General features: G+C 41.4%; 1 protein-coding gene across 2 annotated transcripts in view; it reads left to right on the top strand.

The window, feature by feature from the left end:
- Window positions 1–13,515, top strand: part of CNPY1 (canopy FGF signaling regulator 1) — a 184,790-nt gene that overhangs the window by 17,225 nt on the left and 154,050 nt on the right. Inside the window, exon 1 of one of the 2 annotated variants that reach the window (XM_040352718.1) lies at window positions 11,425–11,531. The exons of the other annotated variant lie outside the window; for it this stretch is intronic. The gene's annotated coding sequence lies outside the window, so the exon portion shown is untranslated. Of the gene's footprint in view, window positions 1–11,424; window positions 11,532–13,515 lie in introns of those variants that run through there. 2 annotated transcript variants of the gene reach the window in all.

A 13,515-nucleotide genomic window follows, 5' to 3' on the forward strand; every position in this document is an offset into this window, starting at 1 on the left:
TTACCAAACTGTTGTTGGATTAAGTTGCTGTTGGAGGGTGTTTTGGTACCATTCTTTATTCATGGCTGTGTTTTTGGGCAAAATTGTGAGTGAGCCCACTCCCTTGGATGAGAAGCAACCCCACACATGAATGGTCTCAGGATGCTTTACTGTTGGCATGACACAGGACTGATGGTAGCGCTCACCTTTTCTTCTCCGGACAAGCCTTTTTCCTGATGCCCCAAACAATCGGAAAGAGGCTTCATCGGAGAATATGACTTTGCCCCAGTCCTCAGCAGTTCATTCACCATATTTTCTGCAGAAGATCAATCTGTCCCTGATGTTTTTTTTGGAGAGAAGTGGCTTCTTTGCTGCCCTTCTTGACACCAGGCCATCTTCCAAAAGTCTTCGCCTCACTGTGCGTGCAGATGCGCTCACACCTGCCTGCTGCCATTCCTGAGCAAGCTCTGCACTGGTGGCACTCTGATCCCGCAGCTGAATCCTCTTTATGAGACGGTCCTGGCGCTTGCTGGACTTTCTTGGGCACCCTGAAGCCTTCTTCACAAATGCAGTGGAAATGTTTTCTATGGGATTAAGTTCATTTTCATGGCAAAGAGGAACTTCATCTGATCACTCTTCATAACATTCTGGAGTATATGCAATTTCCCATCTCAAAAACTGAGGCAGCAGACTTTGTGAAAATTTGTATTTGTGTCATTCTCAAAACTTTTGGCCATGGCTGTATGTGTGTGTGTGTGTGTATGTATGTATATGTATGTGTGTATATATATATATATATATATAATATATATAGATTTTTCTAAAAACCTGTAATTTTCCATTTTGGCCAAGTGCATCCTGCATTTTCAGTTTCAGCACCAACATTTTTATTTGGTGCACCCATTGTTTGTGTATAATAAAATTTAGGGAAGCATTTGGCAATAGAGGGATTTTAGTGTGTCCACCCATTCAGGAGTCAGCCTGCCACGTTGATCCATTGCAGGTAAAACACATGTACAAGCTACATTAAAACCAGTCTACCAGGATGGGGAAAACAAAGTGCTTAAAAGATTGTGAACACTAGTTGTATTGGCCAAACTTTCATTGTTAGAAGGGGTGATGAGGGTAACTGACAGCCTGTAACACTAGTTTTTAGCTGTTAACCAGTGTTATTTTTACGTCAAATTTAGTTTTAGTCAGTCTTTTAACTAAAATGCCATTTTAGTTTTAAGGCCCGTACACACGATCAGATTTTCCGACGGGAATTGTGTGATGGCAGGATGTTGTCAGATAATCCGACCATTTGTACGCTCCATCGGACAATTGTTGTTGGATTTTCCGACAACATATGTTGGATAGCATGCTTTAAAATTTTCCCGACAACAAATGTGTGATGTTGGATTTTACGATCATGTGTACACAAGTCCATCGGAAAAAAATTCAAAGTACAAACACGCATGCTCAGAAGCAATGCTAACCATAAGACAATATTAGCAGAAGTTGCCCAAAGGTTGGCGCTAAAGAGCTGAAAAAACACATAGTTTCTGTTTGTTGGATGACAATTCTTTGCCGTTTGTATGCAATCCAAGTTCACGGCCAACGCCCTTCGGACAAAAGTCCTATGCTTTGTCCACGGAAAATCCGATCATGTGTAAGAGGCTTCAGTCGTATTTTAGTCAACTAAAATATGCAGTACATTTTAGCCAACTTAAGTCGAATGGGTTTAGTTAGGATGTAATTCATTATTTAAGCATTTTTCTAGAATTGCCAAACTCATTATAAACTTCTTGAGTAAAAATCTGATTACATGTTATTTTTATGGTATTTAAGTTTGAACGTGCACTACAGACACAGATTTAGAGCCGGTTCACACAGGGGCGACTCGTCAGGCAACTTAGCCGCCTGACAAGTCGCGCTCCGTTCTGTACTATGGAACCGTTCTAATAGGAGCGACTTAAGTTGCTCCTACTTAGAAAAAGGCGACTTGGAAAATACAGAAGTCATTTTCCAAGTCGCCTCTGAAGTCGTGTGCACATCGCCTTGCCAAGTCGCTCGGCAAGTCGTGCTGCCCATGTGTGAACCGGCTCTTAGCCGTTGTTATATATAACGCCTTAAAAAAAAAAAAGTTTTATAAACAAACAAAAATATTGCTTTTTGACAAATAGAAGTGCAACTTTAACCACTTCCAGCCCAATATCTGAATGATGCCTGCAGCCACAGGCATCATTCAGATATCCATCTCTTCAGCTGGCGAATCCCTGCACCATAAGAACGATCATAGCGGCGGTTCCGCCGCTTGATCGTTCTTATAGGCGGCGGGAAGGGACGCCCCTCCCGCCGCCATCTGGTGCTTCTCCGGGCTCTCCTTTGCCATCGGAGACCCGGAGAAACGATCCGCCGGCGTCCGATGGAAACCATAGAGTAGACTGGTGACCAGATGTCACCAGTCATCTCTATGATCGTCGGAGGCCCGGGCGCGATGTTATGACGTCACGCCCGGATCCTGGAATGTAAACACAGCTGCAATCGTGGCTGAAAGCATTAGATCGGTGAATTTTTTTTTCACGATCTAATGCTTTCCAGCCTGGAGGAGAGATGTGGGGTCTTATTGACCCTGCATCTCTCCATAAAGAGTACCTGTCGCAGTGATTCATATTACAAGGGATGTTCTAGCACTAGACCTCCTCTGTAACTCTAAATTTGTAACTTGTAAAAAAGAAAAGTAAGCGACGCCTATGGAGATTTTTAAGTACTGACGTTTGGCGCCATTCCATGAGTGTGCGCAATTTTAAAGCGTGACATGTTAGGTATCTATTTACTTGGCGTAACTTCATCTTTCACATTATACAAAAAAATTGGGCTAACTTTACTGTTTTGTTATTTTTTAATTCACAAAACCGTTTTTTTCCCCAAAAAAAGACGTTTGAAAAATTATTGCGCAAATACTGCGCAAATACTGTAAAAAATAAAAAGTTGCAATGGCCGGCATTTTATTCCCTAGGGTGTCTGCTAAAAAAACATATATAGTGTTTGGGGGTTCTGAGTAATTTTCTAACAAAAAAATTATGATTTATGCATGTAGGAGAGAAGTGCAAAAATAGGCCCGGTATGGAAGTGGTTAAAATCTAAAAAGAAAAAAACTCAGTTGGCTCTAATGCCATTGCAAATATTACCTGAATATATTATCAGAAATAAATATTAACCGATTAAGCCCCGGACCATTTGGGTGTGTAAAGACCAGGCCACTTTTTGCGATTTGGCACTGCGTTGCTTTAACTGACAATTGTCGTGCGATGTGGTTCCCAAACAAACGGTTTTTATTTTTTGCGCTATAAACAATAATAGAGCGACAATTTCGAAAGAAAAGCAATATTTTGTACTTTTTGCTATAATAAATATCCCCAATTTTTTTCTCAGTTTAGGCCGATATGTATTCTTCAACATATCTTTGGTAAAAAAAATCGCAATAAGCGTATATTGATTGGTTTGCGCAAAAGTTTTAGCGTCTACAAAGTAGGGGATAGTTTTATGGCATTTTTATTATAATTTTTTTTACTAGTAATGGCGGCAAATCTGCAATTTTTATCATGACTGCGACTTAATGGCGGACACATCAGACACTTGACACATTTTTGGGGCCATTGTCATTTTTACAGCGATCAGTGCTATAAAAATGCACTGATTACTGTAAAATTGGCACTGGCAGTGAAGGGGTTAACCACTAGGTGGCACTAAAGGGGTTAAGTGTGCCCTAGGGAGTGATTCTTACTGTTAGTGGGAGGAGCTACCAGTGACACGTCACTGATCACTGTTTCCGATCATGGGAAACAGTAGATCAGTGACGTCACTAGGCAGAACAGGGGAATGTCTTGTTTACAAAAGCATCCCCCTGTTCTGCCTTTTCCGACCACAATTGGCAAGCCACTACGGCCAGTGTCCAGGCCAGTCAGGGTTTGGGATAGTCCGGCCTCAGGCCCAAGGTTAGATAGATACGCAACAGAATGTCTGCGCAGAAAATTGTGCAGTATGCAGCAGAAAAAAACAATGGTGTTAAAGCGGAGTTCCAACCACAATTAGCATTTTTTAAATGTATGTCCTTTCATCCTGCGTTTTTATAATATAAATCCGGTCACTTACTATTTTACAATCCGCCACCGATCCGCATAGATATTCAAAAAAGATTGTTTATAAAACTATGTCTACACTAAGGATGAGCTCCGGCGTGTTCGCATAGAACACGTGCAGCGCCCGCCAGGAAGTGTGCACGGCGCTGCGCTAATAACAGCCAGGGAGACATTTCACGATCCCTGCAGCCGAGCATCGGGACAATGTCTCCCTGGCTGTGATTAGCACAGCGCCGTGCTCACTTCCTGGCGGGCTCTGCACGTGTTCTATGCGAACACGCCGGAGCTCATCCTTAGTCTACACCGTTGTAATTTTGCTTGTGGGCATTGTGAAGCCTACAAGCACTTACTTCCTGGAAATCTTGGATGGGGAGTGATAATTGGACAGCGCACTGCATCCTGGGAAATGATGACACACATTTCCCAGGAGCATTAGAGGGAGATGATGTCAGTATCCTAGGTGATTTCAAAGGCAGATTTCGTGGGACCGCATAGCAACAGGCATTTCCAGATGAGTAAAAAAAAAAAAAAAAATTTCTTTTTACTTTTTTAGGTCTAATAAGCACAATAAGGAAAAAAACATTTTGGGACGGAAACTCCACTTCATTGAGTTTATATTCCACCATGTGGATGGCTGTTAGGAACAGGCGGAACCGGCTGGCCATTATCCCGAAGGCATTCTCTACAACCCTCCGGGGTCTGGCCAGCCAGTAATTAAAAACCCTATTCTCCGTGGTGAGGGTCCTCTGGGGAAACGGCCTCATCAGGTGTGGTCCCAGCCCGAAAGCTTCATCCGCAACAAACACAAACGGTAGTCCCTCCACGTTATCTTCATCCGGTGGCAGTGCCAGGCCACCAGTCTGGAGATGTCGGGCAAACTCCGTTTGAGCGAATACTCCGCCATCGGACATCCGGCCATTCTTCCCCACGTCCACATACATAAACTCCTACTGTGCCGACACCACCGCCATCAACACAATACTATTAAAACCTTTATAATTATAGTATGACCCCGAACAGGGTGGCGGCACTATGCGGACGTGTTTCCCATCAATTGCCCCTCCGCAGTTAGGTAAGTCCCACCGCTGGGCAAAATGGGATGCCACAGTCTGCCATTCCTGTGGCATTGAAACTGTGGAGTCAAACAAAACTACAATGGAGCAGACAAAAAAAAAACAATTTTCAAACAGACTAGGCTAGGTGTGTTTGGGCCAAGGATAGCATGCTGGAGAGGTTAGTGAAGGGAAATATGCATGTAGGCCAAAAACGGAGCATTAAAAGCTTACAGCATGCATGGGGACAAAGGGGACATTCACAGCATATTACAATCATGGTAATTAGGGAAGGATGAAAGAAATCCAAGACATGAGCATACATTAAAGACATAGAATGTGATGTCAAAGGAGAAAACTTACCTTAAGATAGTCCTTCTGCATTACTTGGATGATGGCAGAACACGTCTCGGGGGAGATGCCTGTCGAGAACTTGAGGTCCTGCAAGCTTCTCCCAGTTACCAGGTACCTCAACGTGGCAATGAGCCTCTGCTCAGCAGTGATGGCTTGGAGCATCACAGTGTCCTGCCTCGTGATATAGGGGGGACAACAAATCCAACAGACGGTGAAAAACGGGGTCCGTCATACGGAGAAAGTTCCTGAAATCATCAGGGTTATTCTCCTGGATTTCCCACAGCAGAGGCATATGAGAGAATTGGTCACTCTGGCGCAACCAATTCTTGGCCCATGAACTCCTCCTCACCCTGTTCATGGCCTCTGATCGGGTAACAGTACGAACTGCAGAAGCAAGCCCATACGCAGCACGAACGAGAATGAGAACGTACTTCCAACATGGCTTCAAACCGGTCGGCTGGTCAGAACGAACTTTAAACAGAACGCACCTAGGAACAGCAAAGCCTATAAAGAACGACCTGAAAAACAGAAAACGAGCGGACAGGAACGCACTGCAAAACAGATACGACCTGACTGCACGCACTGAAAGACCGATACGAACCCACAAACTGAACACCAGAAAACGATCTGAAAAGCGCGAATCGGCTCTAACCAAACTTTTACTAACACACGGTAACACGAAATCGGCAAAAGCAGCCCCAAGGCCACCGCACCATTGGATTTGGATTTGAACTTCCCCTTTATAGTGCCGTCGTACGTGGTGTACGTCACCGCGTTCTGACACAATCGTTTTTTTAACTGATGGTGTATAGGCACGACTGATGAAAGTCTGCTTCGTCGGATATCTGATGAAAAAATCCATCGGTCCGTTTTCATTGAATGAACCGATCGTGTGTACAGGGCATACGTTTTGATGTAAGCTTTGTCGTAGTCTTTTGACTAAAATGGCATTTTCGTTTTAGTCATCTGAATTTTTTAGTTTTCCTTATATTTTAGCCATCTGAATTATTTTAGTTTTAGTCCTATTTTAGTCAATAAAATAGTGTTAATTTAGTCTATGAAAATATTTTCTTCAATGAAATTACCACTGCTGTTGACCTCCAATCAAACAGTGAATAACCAAGTGCTAAAGGGAAATCTATATATTAGAGATATACAGCATTCTAATGTGGTATATTAATTAATTGCATGATGTATGATGCTTTCTTGCGTTTTAGTGACTACACTCGGCAGGCTATGAATTTTTAGCAATGTTAATGAAAAATGAATTTATTGTGGCTATTGAAACCATTCATCGCTATAAATTTATGAAATAAGTTAAAATGAATGAATAGAAAATATAAAAAAAAAAAAAAGACCCAGGGTGCAGAACAAAAGACTTTTTATGCATAGCGTTTAAAGCTTGGTACAAATATCTTAACCCTGCAAAATTCCAAAGCCTTTCCTCAATGCCTTTTATGTTTTTCAAAAGATAAATGTGTTAATTTTAAGTTTTTCTTTCTGGTTAGAACTTATCGGGCACATATGTGGCCTTTATGTGGTGCCAAGTACATCCTTCTGACAGTCCTCTCTGTCAGCAAGTTTGTTTGCCAAGCGCAGCTCCTGTGCAGACAGAAAGTGAACTGTGGCTATGATCACCGCATGTGATCTGACTTTTCAAGTTCTCTGTTCATTGCCTGGAAGGAGCCTGCGTGAAAGCTGGAAGAATAAAGGTGATTGGACGTCACGTAGAGAATGCATTAGTGTTCAGTGGAGTTTAAAAACAATGTTACATGAAGTTTTATTTCACACAGAAGTACATATATAGAACTTTTCTGTTTTAAAGAACAGGCAGAAAGAAAAAGCACATTTTAGGAGATTACAGTAACTACTGTATACCTGTATTTGTTTTATCCGTGTCCTCAGCACACTAAAGGACCTTTACATATGAACGTATTAGTGCTTTCTCCACCACTACCAATCATATTCAATCTTTAATCAGTAGCTGTAGGGAAGTGTCAGTTCTTAGAGCTGACCATTTGATATATCAAACCCATCGTAGCTGTACCCTAAAGCATATAAGGCCCCTTTCTGAAGCCTAATGTATTTATCTATGAAGTTTCAACCCTCTCTGCTAAAATTGGTGACTACTTCATTTGCTGCCATTGCATGTTACATTAGACACTCAAAGCTACAGGTGTTAAAGCCCTTTCACACTGGTGCGTTTTTGCCGCATTTTCACGGTAAAAATAGCGCTATTAAAACGCTCCTAAAACGCCCCTCTCCATTGAAATGAATTGAAAACGCGGTAAAATCGCGGTAAAATAACTGTGTTTTACAGCTATTTTAACGCTCCGCTATAGGCGTTTCCAGTGTGAAAGGGCTCTAAGAGTATGTAATGCATGTAGTTATTTAATTCTCCTTCCACCATTTCTCAATTCAGCCACCAATGAAAATATCCCTATTGTGATCTAGATACAGTATTACTTACTGGTGGACAAATGGAGAGGATCCGAGTAGTTTCAAAGCAATGTGCACCTCATCTCAGGTAAATATAGGTATAGAAGAGGAGGATAATGGGATTATAGCGGTGCTGAAAACATCATAATGTCAACATCAATGTCAACATCAAAAAAATTATTTTAATTATTTTATTAAAATATTATGTAGATATTATACAAAATACACGGTAGAAAAAAGATTCCCTATATATTTCACCAACATAGACAGCAATGGGAATTCTCCCCTCCAGCGGCACGAGCGTCCGGCATCGGGCGTTTTGTCGCGGAGGTGTGAATGGGGCCTTACTCAGCCAAGACAGGAGAAATCTACATGTGGGAGTATTAGGCCCCATGCACACGAGACGCTGCTAAACTCGAGTTCAGAGGCATTTGGGCATTTTTTTCAACTGCCCCTGAACACATTTAATGTTATCCTATGTGTCCATGCACACGATCACGTTTTTTGGCGTTTCAAAGCAGTTGGGTTTAGGGCCATTTTTTCCAACCCAAAATTTTGGGTTCAGAAGCTTTCAGCTTTTGCGTTTTAGACGCAAATCGCGGCAAAACGCCGCAAAACGCGGCACAAATTGTTTGATTCTGAGCTTGGGGAGGGTCTACAGTGTTTTGGGGATAAACGCTGACAGCCGCAAATCGCGGTAAAACGCCGCAAATCGCGGCAAAACGCCGCGCAATTCGCGGCAAAAACGGGCGTTTTAAAAGCCGGTTTTTGCCTTTGAAAAGCTGAGATTAGAGGCGTTTGTAACAGCGTCTCGTGTGCATGGGGCCTTACTTACTGGTGTTTAGAAGTTGAGTAGAATGTAATACAAATATAGGTAACTGCATTGATGTGGCTGGAGTCAAACCTGCTTGTGTGGCCAAGGCTGGCCATACATTATACAATTTCTTTAGATTTACCAAAACCATATAATAATATAATGAGGTCAAACCTTAACAGTTTCAGTTTGTATGCAATCAGGCACGCCCTTTTACGACATAGCTGAAGGTAGACCTAAAAGAAAAATGAATAAGAAAATTGTATAATGTATGACTGCACTGCCTTGTGGCCAGGGACATGCCTTAGGCTCTGCTTATTATCAAGGATTTTCCCTCCCCACACAGTCCCTTTTTCTGTAAAGGTCTGCATAGCCAGTGCATTTTAAGAATTATAACCTTAATTTAACCACTCGCCTACTGGGCACTTTCACTCCCTTCCTGCCCAGGCCAATTTTCAGCTTTCAGCACTATCGCACTTTGAATGACTATTGCGCAGTCATGCAACACTGTACCCAAAGGAATTTTTTATAATTTTTTTGAAACAGAGCTTTATTTTGGTGGTACTAAATCACCATTGGGTTTTTTATTTTTTGCTAAACAAAGGGAAAAAGTCAGAAAATATTGGCTTTGAGCATGAGGAGAGGACTGACAATAACCGGCAATTCCTGTTTACACTTGATGGAATACAACTGGTCACATGGTAAAGAGCTTTGTGTTTGTCTCTCTACGCCGATCTGTGATCAGCACCGATGTGTACCGCAGGTGGTGCACGGGAAACACAATCCCAGGAAGAAATCCATAAATGCCCTCTAGGCAATGTGAGCCACTCTGTAGAGGTCTTTCGGCTTGATCGTGGGCAGGCAGTGGCTAAGGGCTAAGTTCACATTTTTTTCCGCCAAATTCAAGCTTTCCTATGTGCCAGTATACCATTAATGTACTGTACCACTGTTTCAGAAAAGGAAAAGCTTATTCTATATTCTAGGGCAGGCTTTACCTCCGCCTCCAGTGTCTTTTATAGACAACTCCTCTATTACATTCAGCTATTCCTTCTGGTCCAGGAGATTGCTCCAACTCAACTCTGTAGTTATGAGACATTGTTAGAGAGCACAATTCTCATTGAATACATAGCCAGTGTCTTCCTCTGCTGATTGATTCTTTTGTACATTACCTTCTTCTTCTTGCTCACACTGTGCAATCTGAACAGTAGCCACCTGAACAATCCATTAAATTTGCACGTCCCTCACTTTGCATCTGCCGCATCACCAGCCATCCCATTAAAGTGAATGGGACTGTTGGTATGTCAACAGCGGGTCAGAGGAGGAGCCCCTGCGGGACAGAGATGACAGTTGCTCTTTAAAAAATTACGATTTAAATTAAAGCTAAGTTCCATCCAAAAAATTTAAGCCGGGCGCCCACAGTAGTGATGCTGTGGAGAGGAGCGGGGCTTCGTTCCCCTGCATCGCTAGACCCTGGGACAAGTAAGTGTCCGATTTTTAAAAAGTCAGCATCTGCAGTATTTGTAGCTGCTGACTTTAATATTTTTATTTTAGTAGGAACTCCTCTTTAAATACAACCAAACTCAAACAATTCAGATGACTAATAATAAAATGTCATTTTAGTTAAGACGTCGAATCGAAATTTGATGTCAAAATTAACACTGGTACAAATACAAAAACGGACCGTTTTCATCGGACATGTCTGCTGGGGGATTTTGGTCTGATGTGTGTACACACCATCAGACCAAATTCCCCGCGGACAGAATACGCGTGACGTGGCGGCGACGATGACGTGGCGACGTGCGCGACCCAGGAAGTTCAATGCTTCCACGCATGCGTCGAATCACTTCGACGCATGCGAGGGATTGCGGCCCAGCGAACATGTCCGATGAGTCGTACTAACCATCGGACATGTCCGACGGACATGGTTCCAGCGGACATGTTTCTTAGCATGCTAAGAAACATTTGTCCGCTGGAAACCTGTCCGCTAGCCCAGGAATCCAGTCCGATAGGCCGTACAGACGACCGAACATGTCCGTGGACCAGTTTCAGCAGACATGTTCGGTCGTGTGTACGAGGCCTAAATGTTGTCAATGAGAATAGACACAGCAATAAAATCTTGACAGAGGGTCTAACCCTTCCCCACTTTACCAAAACTAAAATAAAAAAAGGTTTACCTAGAGATATATTTAAGTTGGCACCTGCCAAACAGCGGTGTCTAGATTTGAAAAATTGCTGAACAGAATTGCTTATTATTTGGTGGATAAGACACAAACATTTAATTCAATTTTTATTCTTCACTTTAAATATACTAAAAAGTCCAAAACTATTTCCAGTCAGTGTGAAATATTGTATTGTATACATACTGTTTGCAGTATGTATTTCTACAACAAAGCAAGTTATAAATACAAAACCATCCAATTTAGCTGTTGTGCTGCATTATTAAATCATGTATTTGTTCTTACACGTATGGCTGAATTTCAAGGTTTTCCTGTTGCATTCCAGATGGGACATTCACACAGCCTAATGAATCATTCACCGTGTCCCTGTGTGCCTTCTGATTGGCTCTGTTTTATGTCAGTCACCTAAATAACACTTTCCCACAAGTATCGTGGCAGCAGTAGGAAACACCACGTGACCAATGACAAACTTCTCATCCTACAATGCTCTGCCAGAAAGCTATAATAACTGGGAGGTCTTTTAAGCCTGGTTAGCTTACTAGTGAATGACTGGAAAGACAGGTATAGAGCGTACACCGGCGCTGCTACTCAGGTAAGCTTATTGTCCTTTGTACCTGTCTGTGGGATAGAATCTGTCTGCATCGTAGTACAAGTCATGTTTTAAGCTACTTTTTGCTACTTGATTTGCTACAAATAGTGTTGAGCAGAATACGCCATATTCGATTTCGCGATATATCTCGAATATATAGTCGAATATTCAAGATAAATTCGCTAAATTCGAATATTCGTGATATTTTATCGAAATGAAATGATTGCGAATTTTCGCTATTGCGAATGCGAAAATAATTGCGAATTTTCGATAACTGCGGTAGGAGCACTCTGATTGGCTCAGAATATTCGTGATATTTTACAATACAAAATAATTGCGAATATTCGGCAAATGCGGAAGGAGCACTCTGATTGGCTCAGAATATTCTTGATATTTTACAATACAAAATAATTGCGAATATTCGGCAAATGCGGAAGGAGCACTCTGATTGGCTCAGAATATTCTTGATATTTTACAATAGAAAATAAAAGTGTTTTGCATTGGTGGTGATTCTTTACTCTATCCATCTGTCACAGCCGTTTGTCAATCAAACACCTTGAAGATTGAACACGTTCATGCTGCATGCTTTGGACTTTTTTTCACTTCACATATCAAAGACATTTTTATGAAAGATTATTTTTCTATTATTGGGACTATATTTCTTTATATATTTGTTTCACTGTGTATTTCACAAGTTATTTGCGCTTGCTTATTTTATAATTTGCCAACATGTCTTGTCACTAGACATATTTTTTATTCTTGTAGAGCGACTCCATTTTCTGTCTTGTATTAATTTATGTTGTATAACATTTTTGAGTTGCTGCTGTATTCTCCCCTTTTTTTAAGGTATGCGCAATGTTTTCCTTCTTACAAAAAAAAATAATATCAAACATACAAATATTCATAACAGAAACATACACAAAGCCCCCCCCTTTTGCATCAGAGACAATCAGAGTTCTCCTACCACAGTTATCGAAAATTCGCAATCATTTTCGCATTCGCATTAGCGAAAATTCGCAATTTTTTTTTTTTATATTCGGCAACATAAAAGGATCGCCTCAGCTTAGCTACTCGGCCCAGGGTCTCTAATCATACCAGCAATGCTTTTAGACGTCGATAGGATGTGATCTGTTTTAAAAATAAAATTGAAAAAATGCGAATATTCGGAATTGCGAATATTCATTGCGAAATTCGAAATATATCGCGAATACTCGAATATGCCATATTCGAGCCGAATATTCGCAATACGAATATTCGTGAGCAACACTAGCTACAAACTATCACTGAGTTGGCCTTAGTAATTATTAAAATGCTAATAACATAAACAATAGTATTTCCTATTTTACTGCATTTTAAGTGCTTTGTTTTCCCCCACTCAAGGTAACAGCAATTCATGTTAAACACATGGCAATTCACAAACCAATGCCAAATGCCTTATATTTTGTTCTTGAAGGCATGCTGCGTTTGACTTGCTTTTGAGTTTGGGGCATGTGTGCTATAACTATAAGACCGCTTTTCGGTCGCTAGCGGGGTGCTTTTAACCCCAAAGAAGGGGTTAAAAACACTGTGTTGCAGCGTTTACGTAGCGCTTTTCAGGCGCTTCGGAAACGCTGCCCATTCATGCATGTGTGCTATAACTGTAATGCCCTGTACACACGATCGAATATCTGATGGAATCTAATCCGATGGATTTTTTCATTGGATATCCGATAAAGCTGACTTTCATCAGTCTTGCCTACTCACCATCGGTTAAAAATCCGATCGTGTCAGAACGCGGTGACGTAAAACACTATGACGTGCTAAGAAAAACGAAGTTCAATGCTTCCGAGCATGCGTCGACTTGATTCTGAGCATGCGTGGATTTTTGACTGATGGATTTCCCCACAGACTATCGTTTTTTTCTATCGGTTTTTTAACCATAAGAAAAATTTAAAACAGGTTCTATTTTTTTTCACCGATGGGGAAAATAAAACGATGGGGCGCACAC

The sequence above is a fragment of the Rana temporaria genome, chromosome 5 (assembly GCF_905171775.1).
Source record: "Rana temporaria chromosome 5, aRanTem1.1, whole genome shotgun sequence".
Taxonomy (NCBI): Eukaryota; Metazoa; Chordata; class Amphibia; order Anura; family Ranidae; genus Rana; species Rana temporaria.